General features: G+C 31.4%; 1 protein-coding gene across 3 annotated transcripts in view; it reads right to left on the bottom strand.

Moving 5' to 3' along the window:
• Positions 1-368: 368 nt before the first annotated feature.
• The window catches only part of LOC112417792 (uncharacterized), a 95,827-nt gene continuing 85,287 nt past the window's right edge, over positions 369-10,908 (bottom strand). Inside the window, exons 1-13 of one of the 3 annotated variants that reach the window (XR_005646406.1) lie at positions 9,682-9,984; positions 9,445-9,545; positions 8,303-8,368; positions 8,089-8,209; positions 7,762-8,009; positions 7,564-7,607; positions 6,724-6,801; positions 6,220-6,304; positions 5,809-5,883; positions 4,416-4,480; positions 3,534-3,594; positions 887-981; positions 369-802 (exon numbers count right to left, since the gene is read on the bottom strand). The gene's annotated coding sequence lies outside the window, so the exon portion shown is untranslated. Of the gene's footprint in view, positions 803-886; positions 982-3,533; positions 3,595-4,415; positions 4,481-5,808; positions 5,884-6,219; positions 6,305-6,723; positions 6,802-7,563; positions 7,608-7,761; positions 8,010-8,088; positions 8,210-8,302; positions 8,369-9,444; positions 9,546-9,681 lie in introns of those variants that run through there. The other 2 variants (XR_005646409.1, XR_005646411.1) reach the window with 2 other exon arrangements.

Here is a 10,908-nt window from a genome sequence, read left to right as displayed (position 1 = left end):
TTTTACCAAGAGTGTTGCAGTGGTAATGGAATCCAACCACCATTCCTCTCTTTCTTGCTCAACTCCCTCATCCCCCTTTTTAATATCAATTTGCTTTAAATTGGTACTATTGATTATCAATATGACGGTGAATAGTGAGAAGTCAATCAGGGATAATATGAGGTACACAATATCTCAAAAGTGAAATTTAGATTGTAAAATGATGGAATGGTTCTCGACAATCGATTTTTAAATCAAAAACCATGGTTGTTTGACTTCTTCATAAAAACCAGAAGCATGATTATTGAGTGGGGGTTAGCAAGAAGGTGAACACGCTAATATTAATATGAGCCATTAAAATAGATTATAAATATTAGTCATTAAGATAATTAATTTCTCATGCATCGCATGAATCCAAATACTAGTTAATCTAATAGTAAAATAATTATTACATGAACTAATATGAGACAACTTCACATGTTCGAAATTGAAGGTACAATAATAGATTCAACCCAACTCATAAAAGTTCATATCTCGTTCGTACGATTCAAAAATTTATAATTTGTTAATTTTCATAGTCATTCACACGAAACATTATGACATTTAGAACCACTGGATTTATCTGGATCAGTTCAAATGCACAGTAATCTTCTTGACACAGATAGTTATCATTTTTGAATATATGAAATTTTTTGAATTTCATTTGATGTGAATCCTTACGAAACATTTCCGCAGAATCTTCCCACTCTTGTCCATCAGAATTTCGGAGCAGTATAGAAACATTTTCATTCAGATGGCGTGAAGCAAAAGTAGAATCAATAAACTACAAAATAGACCAGAGATCAATTAGGCAACATAAATAATTTAATATTTGATTTAAATAAAAACAACAAAATAAAACCATCACCGCATTATTTCCCCTAGTGACTTTTGATATAAAATGTGGATTTGCAGTGCGATAAGCTTCCGCAGCCATTCTTGCATTTTGTGCCATTTTCTCAACTGTTGTTTCAGAAAACAATTAGTACTAGTTGGCTGAATTGCAAAAAAAAAAAAATGGAAAAAAAAAAAAAGAGTTTTGATAGGAAAAATAAGAGACAACAAAATTATGCATAAATGGTAGGAAATGGAAAAAAACTTATGACAATAATGGGTAAGCCATTCAGGCAATCTCTATCTCTATCTCTATCTACATGTATTCTAAGGTGCAATTTGCTTATGTGTCAGCTCACCAATACCCTATTTTTAATCTTAAGCATTCTCCTACTTTGCTTATGTGTCTCTCCCTCAAACCATTGCTTCATATTTTAATCATTCATAATCTATATACTTTAAATCACTCCTTTATAAAGTACATAATTCATTGCTAGACTCTGTGAATTTCTAACGTACATAATTCATTGCAATAAAAGAATTAGTTTAGTAATCTATGGATTTCATAGTATATATTGTACCTTCTCCAAGAGAAACACGGTGGTTTTTAATTCTAAGTTTTGGTTGGTGGATTTGGCAATTAGGAGTATATTTTTTTAGTTTACTCTCTCTATGTTGTAACCAGACGAGTAAAAGGATATATTTTTAAAAGTTGTTCTTTTAATTCTTTCTTTTGCTGCCAATACAAAGACTACGAATATGGAATTATTCTTGGAGATTTCTCATGCAAAACTAGAATAAGGAAAAGCTAGCAACTTCATCATACATGCATCTTAAGCAAAAAATGCAATGTGATTGCTAAATGAATCGATCATACATGCCGTTGAAAACTATTTATTTTAATGAACAGTTCAATTTATGCAGCTTATCTTTTTTAGAGATAAAACTCTATTACTTATATATCAATTCTATAAAACTCCTTATTTTTATTATAAATTATAAACTTTTATGTGTACTTTATAATAATAAAGTAACTTCGAAATAGTTTACATTAGCAAGTATGGGGAAGTGCCCTTACCTTGGACGCTTTCCTGAAAAGAGAGAGGTCTTCAAATATATTTCTAGCTTTACAATAGCAACTTAATTTATAGGTGCTATTCAAACATTTCCATGACAACTAGGCTTTTAATAACCACATTTTCTTTTATCAAAGTCAGCAGTTTATTTCGATAAAATCCAAGCCAAAGATAAAAACTATGTGATGAATTCATTTTGGGTAAAAAAATTGGAGAACCGGCCAATCTTTTATTAAGCATGTGTTTCTTTTGAAGTTTTAGCACCACCGTCCATTTAATTAAAGTACACTACACATTAACTATATTATGTTCTTAACTAGCAGTCAATTTTAATGTTCTTTTCACATTTGATTTCTTAACTGCACAGGTATAATACGTCCAAGTGAAGAACAATTATATTTAGGGGGAGTATTGAATTAGGATTTTAAAAGACTATTTTAATAAAAAAAGTCTTATAAGATTTTTAAAGACCGTGTGAGATTGTATTGATTCTGTGAGATTTTAAAAGACTTTTTATGTAAAAGACTTTATACACTCAAGATTTTAAAGGATTTATCACACTGACTTTTAAAAATTTCAAAGGATTTTATGTTATTTTAAAATTTCAAAGAATTAAATGAATTTTAGGGGAAAAAGAACATACTTACAAGCGTGAATGATAGAAATAATGAACAAATAAATTCTAGCGTCTGAATAAAGAAAAATAAAACCAATAAAAAAATATTTTACTATTGATTTTCAAATTTTAAGAATTTTATGGATTTTATAAGATTTTAAGGGACTAAAAAACACTCTAACACATTATTCTCAATACACATTTTTTATTTGTTAAAAATGTTATTCCCACAAAATTCAATTGTACATATTTAAAATCAACACTTACAAATCTTTCAAAAAAAATATATTGTGTCAGCCATTACAAATCGGTTGAGTTTACCCGAGTTTACCAAGTGTTAACTCAGTCAAACTCGTTAAACCTTTCGATTTTACCAGAAACCGAGTTTACCTCAGAGTTAACACTCGATTTACAAAACATTGATTACGTCATACTCTCTATCATAATATTCTCAATACAATTTTTTATTTTTTTATGAGATAGAGAGAGGGAGAGAGGGCGGATGAGAGATGAGAGAGAGAGAATGGAGAGATAGAGAAACGAAGAGAGAAAGGAGAGAATACGGAGGGGGAGGGAGAGAGAGAGAGAGAGAGAGAGAGAGAGAGAGAGAGAGAGAGAGAAATGAGAAGAAAGAGATAGTAACTTTTAAAAGAAAAACAATCTCAAGAAATCTCATCTTTTCATGAAAGACTTTTTCTTATTAAAATCCCACTACAAAATCCATCAAAATCCAATTTATTAAACAATCTTTTGAAATTTGAATGATTTTGAATACCACAAGACTTTTTTTAAGTGATGAAAAGTCTTGATTGAATACCTCAATACTTTTTTAAAATGACAAAGAGTCTTGATTGAATACCACAAGACTTTTTCATAATTAAAAAGTCTTTTAAAATCTCATAGAATCCTAATCCAATACATCCCCCTTAACCTCAATGCACACGTATAATACTTCTCAGTGCACTATTAGATAGAAAAGGAAAACTTACATGCTTTTGTTTAATAATTTCTATTGCTGCATATATTTTTGTGTCTAATCCATGGTTGCAGCTGTCAACACAAGAACAATGAAACACATCAAAAGTATCCGATAATTTATACTTTCTAAATGAGTTCTAATAAAACTAAAGATTTCAATACATGCTTCAAGGTAATTATTTTAATTGAGTAATCAAGCAAAAGCATCCAAAAGGTCTTTGATTATTTATTACCAATGAAGCACGGACACTCCTTGGATTAGGTGTGTCCTAGTGTCAGACGCGTGTCGTGTCCGACACCGACACCGACCCTTGTAATTGCACTGAATTATGTGATTTTCTCAAATTATTAGTTGTGTCGGCGTGTCAGTGTCCGTGTCATCTCCGGTGTCCGTATCCGTGCTTCATAGTTTATTACTCAGAAAAAAGAAGAAAAAAACATCACATATGCACACTGTTTTGTTTCTAATGTTTTTTATATGGAATTCTCATGTTTACTTTTTTCTTTCTTACCAAGAATATTTTGAAGAGGATGGAATTATTAGAAAAGCCAGCACAAGAGAGAGAAGGTGACAAAAGAGAAACATCAAGGAATAGGTGAGAGATTAAGGGCCTGTTTGAAATAGTTTTTGTTTTCAGTTTTTGAAATATACAAGTCCTCTTCTCACAATAGTTATCCTTTTACATGTTTTAGTTTTAGTCCCCAAAACAAAAAAATTCAAAACAGTTTTGAAAACTGTAATTTTAAAAAATAGTTTAGCAAAAAAGTTTTTAATTTTCAAGTTTTTAAAAAACTGAAAAAGAGTTTTTGAGAAGTGTTTCAAACAGGCTCTTAAGTAACATATGCAAAATATTCTTTTACATGATATAACAAATAGGATTCTTACCACTTACATTTACTTATGCAGCTGGATTGCCCTTCGCCAGCATTTCTGCTGCTTTTGGTTGGATTTGGAGACCTACATTGAGGACAATAACATTTGGAGAATAGTCAATGACTATAAATATAGAAACAAAAGAAGATTTGAAACAAAAACAGTGTATAAAAATCATCAGTGACTATAAACATTAGAAGATTTGACCAAATCTCAGTCACTAATCATTTTCACACTATTATATATGTACAGATTTGTGATAGTGATTACAAGTGGGTGATGAGGGTTTACATAGGGAATGTAGAATTTTAGTAAGGCTGTATGCAAGGAATGCTTTTTCTCCAAATAATGCATTCATTCATTCATTCATTCATTGTGATTTGAAACAAAAAATGTAAAAGCACAGTCCGGTGATATTTTCAAGGAAATAAACATGAAATAAAACAGACAATGAAAATGAAAATGAAAACCACGTAAATAGTAAATCAGTGTGTGGCTTGGTGGATTGCTTGAATTTTCAAAACCTATTTGGTCTATCTCACATGTTTTAACTGTTCAATGAGAGAGGGAAAGTTTAAAATTTTATTTGTCTTAGTTTGTCCTTTACTTGATTATCTATCCTACATTTACCTTCCTCATATATTATAATGCTTCCCCTTATAAAGCCTGTGCAGCCACAAGCTAGCAAGCTATAAAGAAGCCTAAAGTTTAACTATGAATATCTATTTATTGTGTTATAAACTTAAACTTAAAGTGAAGGGAAAGTTGGAAAATCTAAAAACACGTTAGGAAAAACAAATGTGTGAGAGAAGCAGCAGAAAGCCAATAGCAAAGCAAAGCACTAACAAGACTTTTAAAAAGAAAAATTTGATGAAAGCTCCACAATACTGACAGACCATATATCGAAACAAATCTAAATGCATATCATGTTAATCACAAGTTCCATTTACGATGGACCATATATCAAAACAAATCTAAAAGTATATCAAGTTACTGATAAGTTCCACTTTTGTCTTCAAAATTTTGTTCACGTCCAAAAAATAATTTCTACCTAAATCATGTAAAACTTAGATACACATATTAATGCAAAATAGAGAAGTATACTGTTTTAAGCCTAAAAGGGTTTGAAATCGAAAATGGTTACTTTTAAGATGCTAAGAAATGTAAAAGATCATAGATATCTGAAAGAAAAAAACGGTTCAGACAGAAGGGTTGAACCAAGAAAAACCATACAAATGGGTTGGTCACCATATTAAACCCAAACTTTGAGATGTGAAAAAACTTTAGGATAGTTTTAACATGTAGACTATGTGAGTAAACAAATAATCCCAAACAAAGCAAAAAATCACATCTTTTGAATCAAATAGATGCTACTAAAGCTAATGACTGTTAAAATATTGTATGGTACTTACAATTTAGAACAAACACAATGAGCTGGCTGAGACCATATCCTCCTGCCACACACACAACGCGGATTGGTGATCTTCCTAGCAAAACGAGATGGCATAGATAAGCTTGAGAAGACATTCCAAGAAGACATTCCAATATGTTTCCAATAGTTATATTACAAAGAAAAGTTTGGATTATTAATTTTTGTTATGCAATCTGAGCCAAAAAGATGCCAAACTGTGTGGAAACAATCCTATCATGACCATTAAGTAAAATATTGAAGTTGGATTTCGGTTTCTCATGTTTATAAACTTAGGATCATCATCGTATTTAAATTGGTACTAACCCATATGCATTCTTTAGACATATTCAAACACTTATTTTTCATATCTTAAAAGAGAAAAATAGGTATTAGATAGAAATGGAATACTTACATGTTTTTGTTTCATCATGCCTACTCATAACTCCTTTTAGAACTATTGCTTCTTTAGCTCCACAAAATCAAAATCAGCTCCATTGCTAACAAACAAGCAAACAAAAACATATTATGGTTAAGGATGGGCATCTTAACAGTTATTTTCCGTTTTTGCACAATTTGAGCAACTTGCTTTCTTGCACCATAAGCTAAAGAGCAGAATAAGAATTAATACATAAATACATGATTTACAAAGGGAAAAAAAAAAATTAGACAAGTAAATATTTTTTTCTAAAGTGCAGAATCTAGGGGTGATAGGCAGCACTGAAACAAAATCATATTAATTGAAATAAGCATTGAAGTAATCAGGCAGTTTAGTGCAAGATCTAAGGGTGATAAGGAAGTTTAGTGATTTGAGATGTGATGAAATTGTTGGTATTTGCATTGATAAGAGTAATATCAGGCAGTTTATCAATAAAACCATTATGGTTGGGAGTATTTAGTTGGAAACAATTGAAATCACCTGATGGATTTTTTCAGTAGAATCCTTTATAGCTGCATATATCAGAACCTACCCGTGATTTTGTATCACCCAATGGACCTGAATTAATCAAGGTTTTAAAATTTTAAATTACTAGATACACTACATGGAGTCTTTATTCATCAATTGTAGGAGACAAATGTATTTAAGAGAGTAAAGAAAAGTTGTGACTTTTTATGTGTTTTTATGCAATCTGAGCAAAAAGAAAGATTTTTTTAAGCAAAATATCATATTATTCATTTTAAAAGTTGAGAAGTTACTTTACAGGGTTTGGACAAGAGTTGAGAAAAAAATATATTAAATCAACATTGATTATAAATAATGTTGTATCTCTTCATCACCTACTCAAAATTTCTACATTCTATTTCATCTCAGTGATTCATAATCATATTCTTCGATAATAAATCAATGCGGTCAAAGCACTTCAAATTCACAAAATTCAATTGGGATCAGCTAAAATTTCAAGAAGTATGTGGCAAAGAGAGCAACCAGATTAGTCATCTATAAAAAAAATATAATATAAAACAAAACTGAGTAATAGAACACTGCAATTTTCACCTAAGTTTGTTTTGCAAAGTTATATTATTTGGATGACTAAAGAATCAAATGCCAGCCAATTGTACAACACAATTAATGTAACAAACAATACAACTATTGGAAACAACTAAAACAAAATCAGGGACCACTCAACAAAAAATCAGGTAGCAAAATAATCTTCACAAAAGCATCAGGGACCACACAAAAAAAATCAGGTAGCAAAATAATCTTCTCGGGCCTTAGAAATAACTAAAACAAACAGAATAACAAAAGATAACCACTTACTACTTCTTAGCAATGTCATTTCTTCAAGCTTTCTCCACAATCACCTACACACAGACAATATATTTCAGTAATCGTGCATATAACCATGAAGATAAAGGAAAATTTCAAAATTTTACCCAACTGCAGTAATTTCTCAGTTGTTTGGTGGATATCAAAACTGATAATTGAGAATCGCTACAAATGAATTAAACCACTTACCAGAACATTGTGAGACTCTTGGTGTGATGATCCTGCAGAAGATGAGAAGAACAAGACGTATCTTCCCAGAAATCATGGTGTCTTAAGGTTCCATCTTCACTGCCACTCCATACCACATTGGGGTTTCCATAACTTACCGCCAACTTCTTGACTCTGGTAGAGTGTGGAATTGGTAAATTTTCCGATGGAGTAATCGAATTATCGTCAAGTCCATTCACACTTATACAAGACCTATTGAATAACCGAACCTGCCAACAGGAAAGTCATAAAGTTATGGAATTAAAAATTTAAAATTGTAATAGCACAAAGCATGAAATGAAGTTATACCTATTAAAAATTTAAATGAAGGCAGTGAGCATTGAATATTCCCTTCACAGAATGTGCATTATATGCCAATATATATGACCCATAAGCTTCTTTAGTGATACGTGTTGGCCACCATCTTCTCCTGCAAAATCCAAATGATGTGGTTAGAGATAAGCTGCAATTGCTTCTGTATTAAATAATTTTTTGATAGGCGCTATAGGAAGGAGGAATATACCAGTTGAGATTGTACTTTTGAAAGCAATTTATCATCGAACATATCTCTCATGGGAACCTTTGCTGCCTGAAATTAAGCACACAAAAACAGGATAATGAATAAATAACTTTTCAAACAATATAATGTTCTATTTTAAATTCATAGTCTAATTTTATACAAAATTGAACCAAAAGTATTATGTTTCGCATAATCGGGTAGAAATATAGATCGCAAAGAAACGAGGAAGATGGCGCTAATCTCACATTCAAAATAAGCTTTGGAACGAAAAAAGGAGGCCATGAAGGAGTCCGGCGTCTAGGGTTTGCGGCTAGGGAGAGTTTATGTTTTTTGGAGATAAAATAATTCAGAAAATGACTAAAGACAAAAAATAGACATAGAGAAAAGGGAAAATAACTTGGATTTACATTTTTACAAAGTTTTGTACAAGCCTTAATGTATTTCGTACAGAAGGAGAGTATGAAGAATATGATGCTTTAGTGGTGAAACAAGGATGAATTTGCTTGGAAAACTCCTTCAAAAGATATGACCCATTTTTCCAATATATGCTTTTCAAGATTATATTCGGATATAAAGATAGAGAAAGCTGAGTAGATAAAGAAAGTATGGTTATTTTGTAAAAGTTACTTATAGGGTTTGGTCAAGAGTTGTAGAGAAAAAAATTATTAATCAACAATGGCTGCAAATAAGGCAGTGCATCTTCATCAACTACAAGAATAAAAATGATTTTAAGCCAGAATTCACATGCACACTATCTCGCACCGATGAAAAATATTTATCATACAAAGAAAAATTGGGACTTCAAACTTATTAACTCTCCAAAGTTCAATGTGAAGTGGATTGTGAGTTGAAATAAAATAAAGATTGTTTCATTATGTGAGAGAAACCGAAATAAAATAAAGTTACTTTAGACTCTTTTCTAAGTTTAACATAAATCGAAAAATCAATTTGTTACAAACACAGGAGTCAGTCCAGGAGGCATAAGATGGAATTGACATGGCAAAAGAAGTATTGACTTGCAAGTCTATTATATATAACTCATAAAAGAATAACAACATATGGACATAGATAATATAGGAGAATATTTCTGTAATATATATATGGACATAAAATAATGCAAATTAGAATGAATGGGTTACACTTACAAGTATGAATCGAATCGAATCAATGATACCATGGAAATTTGCCAAGAGATCAACAACAACAACAGTAGTTTAAAATGGATTGTTACAAAAATTCATACAATCTGAAAGAGGGAAAAACAGAAATCATGTCCACAAATCATCATATAATGAAGAATAATATAAATAGAAGACAGGCAGAACCATAAATTGAAAGAAAACTGAAAGATAGAGGTGGTTGAGGAGACAGAGAAAACGTACTTCTTTTGGTCAAACGGGCCGATGTCGGTGGTTGGCGGCGGTGGTTGAGGTGGAGAGAAATGAGAAGAGAAGAGAGCGCTTAGTTTCGTTCAGGTCGAGAAATGAGAATGAAAGGAGAGAAACCGGGTTTGATTAGGAAGGTTGGGCTTGGCCCAATTCGCTGTAGTTCAGGGGGTGTAAGCCTAAGACGTCAGTGTAAATAGCAATATGTCCAAAAATGGATCTCCAAAAATGGATTTGCAAGAAATTGAACCAGGTTCCATATGCCATCACTTCATAAATTTTACCACTAAGTCACAACCATTTTAGCTGAAATATTCTTACTTCTAAAATAGATATGTAAGGCCTTTTTTTAAGCCACTAACACATTGGCTGTTCCTTAGCATTTACTTTTTTATTATTGGCAACTCCTTTATTTTATTTTTCCGGTTAGCACATAGCAGTTCCTTTTCTTATTTTTTTCCTTTTGTCATCGCATAACAACTCCTTTTCATTATTCTTTTTTTTTTTTCTTTCTTTCTATCACCACATACCAGTTTCGTATTATTTTCTTGGTGCAAACTTTTGTAGCAATCTTCTTCTTCTTATTCCTAAACAAAGCTTTGTTGCCCTAATTTTAACCTAATATTTTAACCCTAATATTTTAGCAACTTTTCCCTCCTTTAAAACCTAACCATATTTCCTAATTCTCCTCCTCCAAACCCTAACCATCTAACTTCACTCCTCCTAAACCAAATTTCCTAATTCCCCTCCTCCAAACCCTAACCAATATATTTTAATCTTTTCTCCTAAACCGAAATCTCTTTTTAAAACTATACCTTTCTCTCCTCCAAACCCTCACCAATATATTTTAATCATTTCTCCTAAACCGAAATCTCTTTTCAACATGGCTTCCAGAAACATTTATCGCTGTTTTAAAGTATAATTCATTCTTTCAATCCCTTTTAATCTTTTGTAGGTCCGTTGGTGAAAAACCCTTTTTCTGATCTTGACAAAGCAATCAACAAGCTCAGACTGAAATACATATCATATATCGTTGAATATGACATTGATGTTGTATGTGTTTTTTGCGAAATATATCTATTCTTAATTATTTGCATTCTATTTTATCAACGTGTGTGATGTTTTTGTTTGTTATTTTTTTAGGGTGCAGTATGCTTGCCAAACATGTTTGGCGGTGATTTCGGAGATCAAATTGGGCGTTATGCAATATTGACTGATCCTAAG

Source organism: Medicago truncatula, chromosome 5, assembly GCF_003473485.1.
Source record: "Medicago truncatula cultivar Jemalong A17 chromosome 5, MtrunA17r5.0-ANR, whole genome shotgun sequence".
NCBI lineage: Eukaryota > Viridiplantae > Streptophyta > Magnoliopsida > Fabales > Fabaceae > Medicago > Medicago truncatula.
This window is presented reverse-complemented; position numbering and strand designations above follow the sequence as displayed.